The sequence below is a fragment of the Vipera ursinii genome (genome assembly GCF_947247035.1).
Source record: "Vipera ursinii genome assembly, chromosome: 1".
NCBI lineage: Eukaryota > Metazoa > Chordata > Lepidosauria > Squamata > Viperidae > Vipera > Vipera ursinii.
The window spans coordinates 117,927,938-117,936,728 of NC_139512.1; positions in this window are offsets into that span (position 1 = coordinate 117,927,938).

Genomic DNA, 8,791 nt, shown 5'->3' on the forward strand with positions numbered 1-8,791 from the left:
TTCCAGAAAGCCTGCCAACTTGTGCTTTTTAAACAACCTTTTGGTTCACAAAGCTTAAGTGCAAAGTGCAAGTACAATTTGTATGTTAGTGTAGTGTTGCAGCTAAGGTGTTAAGACTAGATCTGTGGAGACGTAAATTTAAGGCCCCAGAAATTCACTGGATAATTTGGGGCCAGCCAGTCTTTTAGTCCATCATTATCAGTTTGTTACTGTGTGGAAAAATAAGAGGGCGGAATGTTATGTATTCTATTTTATATTCCTGGAGGAACATTACATTCCCTCTTCTAATTTTATCCACACTGTAAGACCCCAGGGGCATAATTCTAATAAATATGGAAGAAAAAAAATAATGAGCAGGCAGTTCACTGCTGATGGTGCCATAAAGCAGGGCTTTTCAACCTTTTTACCCATTGTACCACTCTTAGGGTATGGCAACATCCAAGTACCACCAGTCACCTAGCAAGGTGTCAAAAATTTGATGACCAAAAAAAAAAGAAGGAAAAAAGTGATGAAGTACAGGTAGTCCTCGACTTACAACAGTTCACTTAGTGACTGTTCAAAGTTACAATGGCACTGAAAAAGTGCCCCCCAAACCACAGCCGAGCAAGACACCTGCCTGCCTGCCTGGCGGCACTCTTCCTCCTGTCCGAGGTTTTTATTGTTGTGAGCATTTCTGTTGAGGATTGGCAGTGGGGGTGGGGTGGGAAATGTTTGGTTTTCATTCCCCCCCATCTGCTAGGTGGTTGCAGCAGGTTTTGGTCACTTCACATGACCCTGGGACACTGTGCCTGTCATAAATATGAATCAGTTGCCAAGCATCTGAATGTAAATCACAAGACCCTGGAGATGCTGCAAGATTCCAGCTGATCGGCGCTTCTTCTGGGCTCAGCAGAAGTGCCAGGATCAGTGCTGAGCTCCAGCTGGAACCTGGAGCTGATCCTGGCTCTTCCCCTGAGTCCTGACAGCCCTGAAGAAGCGCTGATCCTGGTGCTTCCGCTGAGCCGTGACAGCTCTGCAGCTCCAGCCATCTCTCGCTCAGGATTGTGCAGTGCTGCCACCGGTTCAGCTCATTCCCCTCCCCCGCTACCACTTTTCTAGGATGGTCAGGTGCCAATGTACCACAGGTGGTACCCATACCACTGGTTGAAAAGCCCTGCCATAAAGCACATGCACTCAAGAAAGGAAACCAAAAGTTTCATATCCTATTTGGGCATCTTTTTGTTTTTTTAACGTGACCACTGCATTCTTTCAAAGGTTCTGTTTTTTTTTAATTTAGGGCACAGTAATAGATGTCAATGTGGAAATCTTAGAGGCAGATACTTGAGTACACAGACGGAAATATCACTACAACTGATTTGTTAGGCCACCTATCTTACCCTTCTAAGCCATTTATTTGATGTGTTCAGTCTGAACTGCATGGATAATATTCCATTTTGTGAATTTCCAGCATTCTGTTACAACAGGGCTTTTCAAAACCTGCTGCAACCACCCAGCAGGTGGGGGGGGGGGAATGAAAACCAAACATCCCCCACCCCACCCCCACTGCCAATCCTCAACAGAAATGCTCACAACAATGAAAACCTCGGACAGGAGGAAGAGCGCCGCCGGGCAGGCAGGCAGGTGTCTTGCTCGGCTGTGGTTTGGGGGGCACTTTTTTCAGTGCCATTGTAACTTCGAACAGTCACTAAGTGAACTGTTGTAAGTCGAGGACTACCTATACATCACTTTTTTCCTCTTTTTTTTTGGTCATCAAGTTTTTGACACCTTGCTAGGCGTCTGGTGGTACTCGGATGTTGCCATACCCTAAGAGTGGTACAATGGGTGAAAAGGTTGAAAAGCCCTGTGTTACAATATGAGATGGCAAGGGACAAAGGGTCTCCCAGGGAGCTGAAATATAGCTATGCAACTATTTGAACTCCTATCCGTGAGCCAATTATCTTGAATGGCTCAATGAAGGCCAGCCTGTTTGTTCAACTAGAGAACATTGGTTACTGTAGTAAAACCTAAACCACTCCTTCAGCTATGTACTACTGCTCTCTTATTTGCAGTGTAATGCCATTATCTCTAATGGATAATAATGATCTCAGGGATTGAGGAATTCCCAACTGAAGTTGGAATTTATCAGACTCCAGCTGCTTCCCTTTATATGAATGGAACAGTGTTCTTTCTTTTCTGGCACTTCCTGGACAGTGCAACATGATAATATCCACTTACTCTGTGTCACCAAGAGAATGTAAAGACATTACTGTCTAGGTAGGAAGAGATATAGGGAAACAATCCTAAGCAGGCAATGTTTGCAAAGGCCCTCCTGGCCATGACTGCCACCTGTCCTTGAGCAGGAGTTGTGAGTCTAGGGGGAACCCCCAGATTATGTACCAGGTTTGTCTGTGTCCTGTCACAGGCCAAGTACACATAAATACACAAAGGGGTGGTTTTGCTCCCTTTAATAAACAAGACTTGCAAAGGTGCACATTTGCCATATAGAGATATGTTTTCCTCTACAGTTCAGCAAGTTTGGCTTATAAGAGTTGCAAATTAAAGCAGAGTTCAAGGATCAAATCTTGTAGCAGATTCGTCATGTAGTCCAGAATCTCAAAGTCAGGGTTGTGAAATTCACAAGTTAAGGCACAAAGAGTGGGAATTAATAGGTGGTTGTCATCAACAAAGAGTTTGGGCTTGCTGTTGCATTTTAATAGAAACAGCCTCTTTGTAGCTCATTTAGCGGAGTTGGACTCCTTTCATTTAAGCAGCTGCTCTACTTTCTTTGCAGCCCAGCAAACTCTTGGGTTGGGAAGAGGCAATATTTCTGTGCCCTCATCTTCAGAGAGCAATAGCAGCTGTGTTTGCTGGGGGCTGGTTTGCCCCATATCCTCTGCCTGCTCGGATGGCAGTCTCTGATGGCACTGGAGCTGGCCGCTGGTCATATTTCAGAACTTCTGGAGCTGGAGCTGACTGCTCATCATCAATCCCTTCCTCTGATTCTGACTCGGAGCCCACAGTCTGGGGCAGTGCAATCCCATGTGAGACCAATGGTGGCAAGTCTCTGTAAACCAAAACCCCCAAGCCCAGGGCCATTCCATCATGCCAGGCTTCAGTTTCAGCCCATCCAGGCTTTAATAGCCTGCAGGCACTGCAAAAGGCAGGTCAGGACATTGCTTAACTCACCATGAGCTGAGATATACAGCTTATTATCAACATACTGCTGATATCTCACCTCATGGTGACAGATGACTTCCATGTAGATTACTTCATCAGGTGACTTCAGGTGAATGTTAAATAGAAGTGGAGAAAGTACTGAGCCCTCTGCAGGAAGAACACAGATCTAAAACATAGGCGCGTGAAGTACTAATACCACTTTACAATGCCCTGGTAAGGCCACACCTGGAATACTGCATCCAGTTTTGGTCACCACGATGTAAAAAAGATGTCGAGACTCTAGAAAGAGTACAGAGAAGAGCAACAAAGATGATTAGGGGGCTGGAGGCTAAAACATATAAGGAACAGCTGCTGGAATTGGGTATGTCTAGTCTAATGAACAGAAGGACGAGGGGAGTACGTGATAGCAATCTTCCAGTATCTCAGGGGTTGCCCCAAAGAAGAGGGAGTCAAGCTATTCTCCAAAGCACCTGAAAGCAGGACAAGAAGCAACGGATGGAAACTAGTCAAGGAGAGAAGCAACCTAGAACAAAGGAGAAACTTCCTGACAGTTAGAACAATTAACCAGTGGAACAACCTGCCTCCAGAAGCGGTGAATGCTCCAACACTGGAAGTTTTTAAGAAGAGACTGGCCAGCCACTTGTCTGAAATGGTATAGGGTTTCCTGCCTGAGCAGGGGGTTGGACTAGATGACCTCCAAGGTCCCTTCCAACTTATTATTATTATTATAACATTCCCTAGGATTCTGTCCACTCCATCAATTGCAACAGGATTAAACTGTTCTTGGGTAACTGGGCAAAAACCTGTCTAAGATACTTCCAATGGACCAGCAGCCATGTCATCATCTAACTAGGAACAAATCCGGGCAACTTTGTTTTCCAAAAAAAATCAGCACATGCCTCAGGGTGCTCCTGCAGGTAGACCTCTGTATCTTCCTCCCTCAGAAGTAAGTGGGTCATCTTAAAGAGGGCTGCTGGGCAATTATTTGCTGACTCAATGAATGTGGAGAAATGTTTACAATCTGGCATCTGAACTGCCACGAGGTAGGCTTCAATAACATCTTACCCATATTTGGTCAAATTCATTGTCTTCCACCAACGGTGCTTTAGATATTTCATCCCTCTTAATTCCTCTGTATACCTTTTGAGGGCAATGAGGACCATGGGTCAAGAAAAGTTCCATTTGCACAATCCTATTAAAAGCCACTGTCCTATTTCAGACAATTACTAGGGACTTGGTTGAACTATGCAGCAAATCTTTGGTTATAACTCCTACTCCTTCTGAAACCCATCTGTGTCCATCAGTCACTGGGGACAGATCAATCTAATAGCTCCTGTCTCCCTCTGGAGGGGTACAGCTCTAGAGACGTTCATGGCCAAGGCATGATCTAACCATGACAAGGGGACCAAGGATAGGCCCACCAATTCCAGTTCACATAGGTACTGTTCCAACAAGAAACACCGAATCAGGTGTGTGACATATATTCTTTTATGTGTCTATGATAACATATATTCTCTTCTATTGAAGTAAGATTCTAAGCACAGTCATGGTTTTACTTAGCAACTGCTTCATTTAGTGACCAAGTTGCTGATCCCAGTTGTATTTGCTAAATAAGGGCTACCTGTAAAAAGTATCCATGTATTATTATTATTTTTTTATCTTTTCTTGATCTTTTCAGCATCATTCAATATGGATTTTTGATCATCTCAGCTTTCTAGCTCAATGCTGGATTTTTCTCTTTAATTCTAGCAGCTTTTGAAAAAGCATTTTAGTCCCTCCAATATTTTCATTTGTTTGTTTCCTTGCAAGTATTTTTGTAGCAGTTTTCTTTGTTTCATCTTGCAGTATGCTGGAAATTTTGGTTCAGTCATACAATTACCTCTCTTGTTTCTCGGTTTTTTGGTTTTATATTTTTCTGCACAATTTCAGGAATTTTTCCAATTATCCATTTTGGCCATCTTTGCTTTTGCCAAAGTGTTCCATTTTCTTCCAGCTCACTTTTTAAATGTCTTCCCATAACATTTCTGATATTTCCCAAAGGTGCTTTTTCAAAAGGCAGTTAGAGTTTCTTATTTTTTTTCCTTGAAAAGATTTCGCTTCTCATCCAAGAAGCTTTCAAGGGGGGAAAAAACGAGAAAGTTCAGTTGCCTTTTGAAAAGCACATTTTGGACAACCATGACCTGCATAATTAAGAAACTCTATAGACATCCCTTCTGATACTTGCTAGTATCCAATGCAGCAAATTTACAGAGAGCCTTTAAATTTTATGGGTATATTTTTAAGATCACATTTTGTGACATTCATGATTGGTTTGTTCTGATGCAACTTTAGTCTGATTTGGATACTCATAGGTGATTATCTTTGCCACAGTCTGCTCCAGCTTTTGTCTTTGTGAATGTCATTGAGCTTTTCCATTGTTGACTTCGACAGATGTAGTCAATATGATTTTTATTCAGTACATTGGGCAAAGTCCACGTGTACAGTGAATGCTTGTACAGCTGGATGGTGGTAGAAATAAGTGGTTGGTTAATCTTGCAGCGTTTGGTCAAATATTCTCCACTTTATTTCTATTGCTGAATCCATACTTTTACCTCTTTTTATTTCCCAATTTTTGCATTCTGATTGTTCATAAATATTAGTATATTGTGTTTGTGTGTTCTTTCAATTTCAGTTTATACGATTCATAGAGTCAACTTCATCTTTTCTGCCTCTGGTGTTGGCGTATATATAGCTGAATAAATGCAATTGCAATGGGCACTTCTCAAAACCCAGTAGAAAGGTGTAAGTGTTCATTGATTGCATTACATTGCATTACAGCTCTTACAGCCTTGGTTATGAATGCCACTAGAAAAGATTCTTGAGAATACCCTGGACAGTCAAGAACACAAACCGATGTATCACTGACAAATCAACTCAGGATTCTCATTCAGGGCATAAATGACCAGGCTCCAATTATCCTACTTTGGACCCAGCTCTTTGTAAAAGATTCTAATGCTAGAAAAGGTGGAAGGAAAGAGAATAAGCAGCAAGATGGAGTCAATATAGTGTTGACGAATGCATTATTGGGACACACGAAAGAACAGGTTAGAGATAGATTGTATTGGAGAAAATCTATGTGGTCATTAGGAATCAAAAACCAGTGGATGGAACATGATCAATCAATCAATTAATCAAGAACATGAAATTAACAGAATCATAGTGCCCAATGCCAATGCATTTCTGCTTAATAATGCCCAACAAGTTAACTTGGGTGCATTCAATTTCATTCTTGGACCTTTCTAATTTTACTTGCTTCATACTTCACATATCCATGTAGGTTATCTTTACTGGTTCTGATCCTCATATTCAACTATATCAGCAGTTAGACAATAAAGAGCTTTGCTTCAGCTAGAGCATATATGCCAGCTTTAATCTGACATATCCAAAACATTTAAGAGTTTTAAGTCCAGGTGTAATGAGCTATAAGAATAACCTTGACAAATAGGAGGAAGAGCTGCAACCGAGACAGTACAGATTAAAGACATTTGATTCTGAGGTAGAAATGGAATTTGAGAATGCATCTCAGGCTTGACCATTCCTAATTCTCTTGAAGATAAAGGGAAAGGCAGGGAGGCACATTCAGACTTGCAAGATTCTGTTATTGTGATCTTATAATCAAAAGTAGTGTTATCATTCATAATTTTGATTTCTTAATCTGATCTACCTCTAAGGGTTGACACCAAATTTTTGGACAAACTATGTAGATGTGGAATACCTGATATTATAGATTGTGTTTTCAACTTTCATCAACCTCCTTGTGATACTGAAGGATGACTAAAACCACTATTGCAAACATACATCATTAATATGGCCTGATGGGATGGGGTGGGTTTGTTATTATGACTTTAATTTTAAATTTGTACTATGGGCATTGTTTAATCATGTTTTAATAATTTTAACTTTTGTATCTGTCTTTTACGTATTGCCCTGTTAACCGCCCTGAGTCTCTTGAGAGAAGGGCGGTATATAAATTAAATAAATAAATAAATAAATAAATAAATAAATAAATAAATAAATATGGCTATGGACGGACCTTTTGCATTGTTTCAACCTTTTGCATTGTTTCATTAAGGATCTGAGAATGCAAGAGATCAATAGGGATTAAAAAAAACACAAACAGTTTAGGCATACTTAATTTTTCTCATTTTGAAAAAAAAACATATTTGCACTATTATCCATTGACAACTATCTTTATCTCATAGCACTTTCAGAACAAACATGATTTATTGCATCATTTATGGAATCTGGACAAAGGAATTAGAGCCAGAAAGCCCATAAATGGCACAAAGGATTAAGCTTGTTCATATGTTATTAAGTTCTTATTGTGTTGAAACAGGAGCTAGGGCACATCATTAAGAATTTTAATGAAAAACCAACCAACCAACCAATGTAGAACTATGCTAGTTGGACAATTCTGGGGATTGAATTCCACACATTTTAAAGCTGCCAAGATTGGAAAACACTAGCATAGTAATTGAAGGCACTACACTAGGAATGGAAAACCCAAATTATAATCTTCCTTAAGCAGGAAAGCAAGATGGGTGACTCTGGGCAAATGACAATGGCAACTCACTTCTGAAAAAGTTGCCAAGAAAACTGCATGGACTTGTCAAGAACTCAATCAATCAATCAATCAGAATAGAGCTGGAAGGGACCTTGGAGGTCCTCTAGTCCAACCCTCTGCTCAAAGCAAGAGACCCTATACCATTTCAGACAAGTGACTGTCCAGTCTCTTCTTAAAAACCTCCAGTGAGATGAAGCACCCACAGCTTCTGAAGGCAAACGGTTCCACACGGGTTAATTGTTCTCACTGTTAAGACGTTTCTCCTTAGTTCCAGGTTGCTTCTCGCTATTCTCACTAATCACCCGAGTTAGGATTGATTCAATCCTCTTGGAGCTCTCTGGCCCAGGCGGAGAATGTTTGAATTTTAATTTTAATTGGGGTTTTATTTGTTCAGGGACGGATATAATTTTTTAAATCTGTTTTTAACTTTTTTTTATTGAAAAGTTTTTCAATACATTTTATCTTTAACAATCCCTCCCCCCTCCCAACCCTTCCTAACCCTCCCCCCACCCCTTCCCCCCTCCCACCTCCCCGACTTCCCAGAGCTAAATACAAGGTATAAAGGTAAAAACAATCATAAACAACCCAATGCTAACAACAATAAACTAGTAAGTCTATAGCACTCTAGCTCATATAAAATGACTACAAGCAATACAAATATCATATCAATACCTATTCAAATGCTAAATGAAACTTTTTAGTCCCATATTTATTCTGCATGTAATCAATCCATTTTTTTCCATTCCGTAATATAACGTTGTTGCGAACGGTCCTTTAAATACGCCCGATATCTTTGCCACATCCCCCAGGTTTGAAACTTTTCAAGTCCATTCTTCTATCGTCGGCAGTTCCTCCTTCTTCCAATATTGACCTACTAAAAGTCTCGCTGCCGTGATTAAATTCAGCATCAACTTAATGTCCACAACAGTGTCTCTTTTTAACTTTTCTATTTTTTGTTTTAACCACCCTGTAAAACCGCCCTGAGTCCTTCGGGAAAGGGCGGTATATAAATATAATATAATATAATATAAT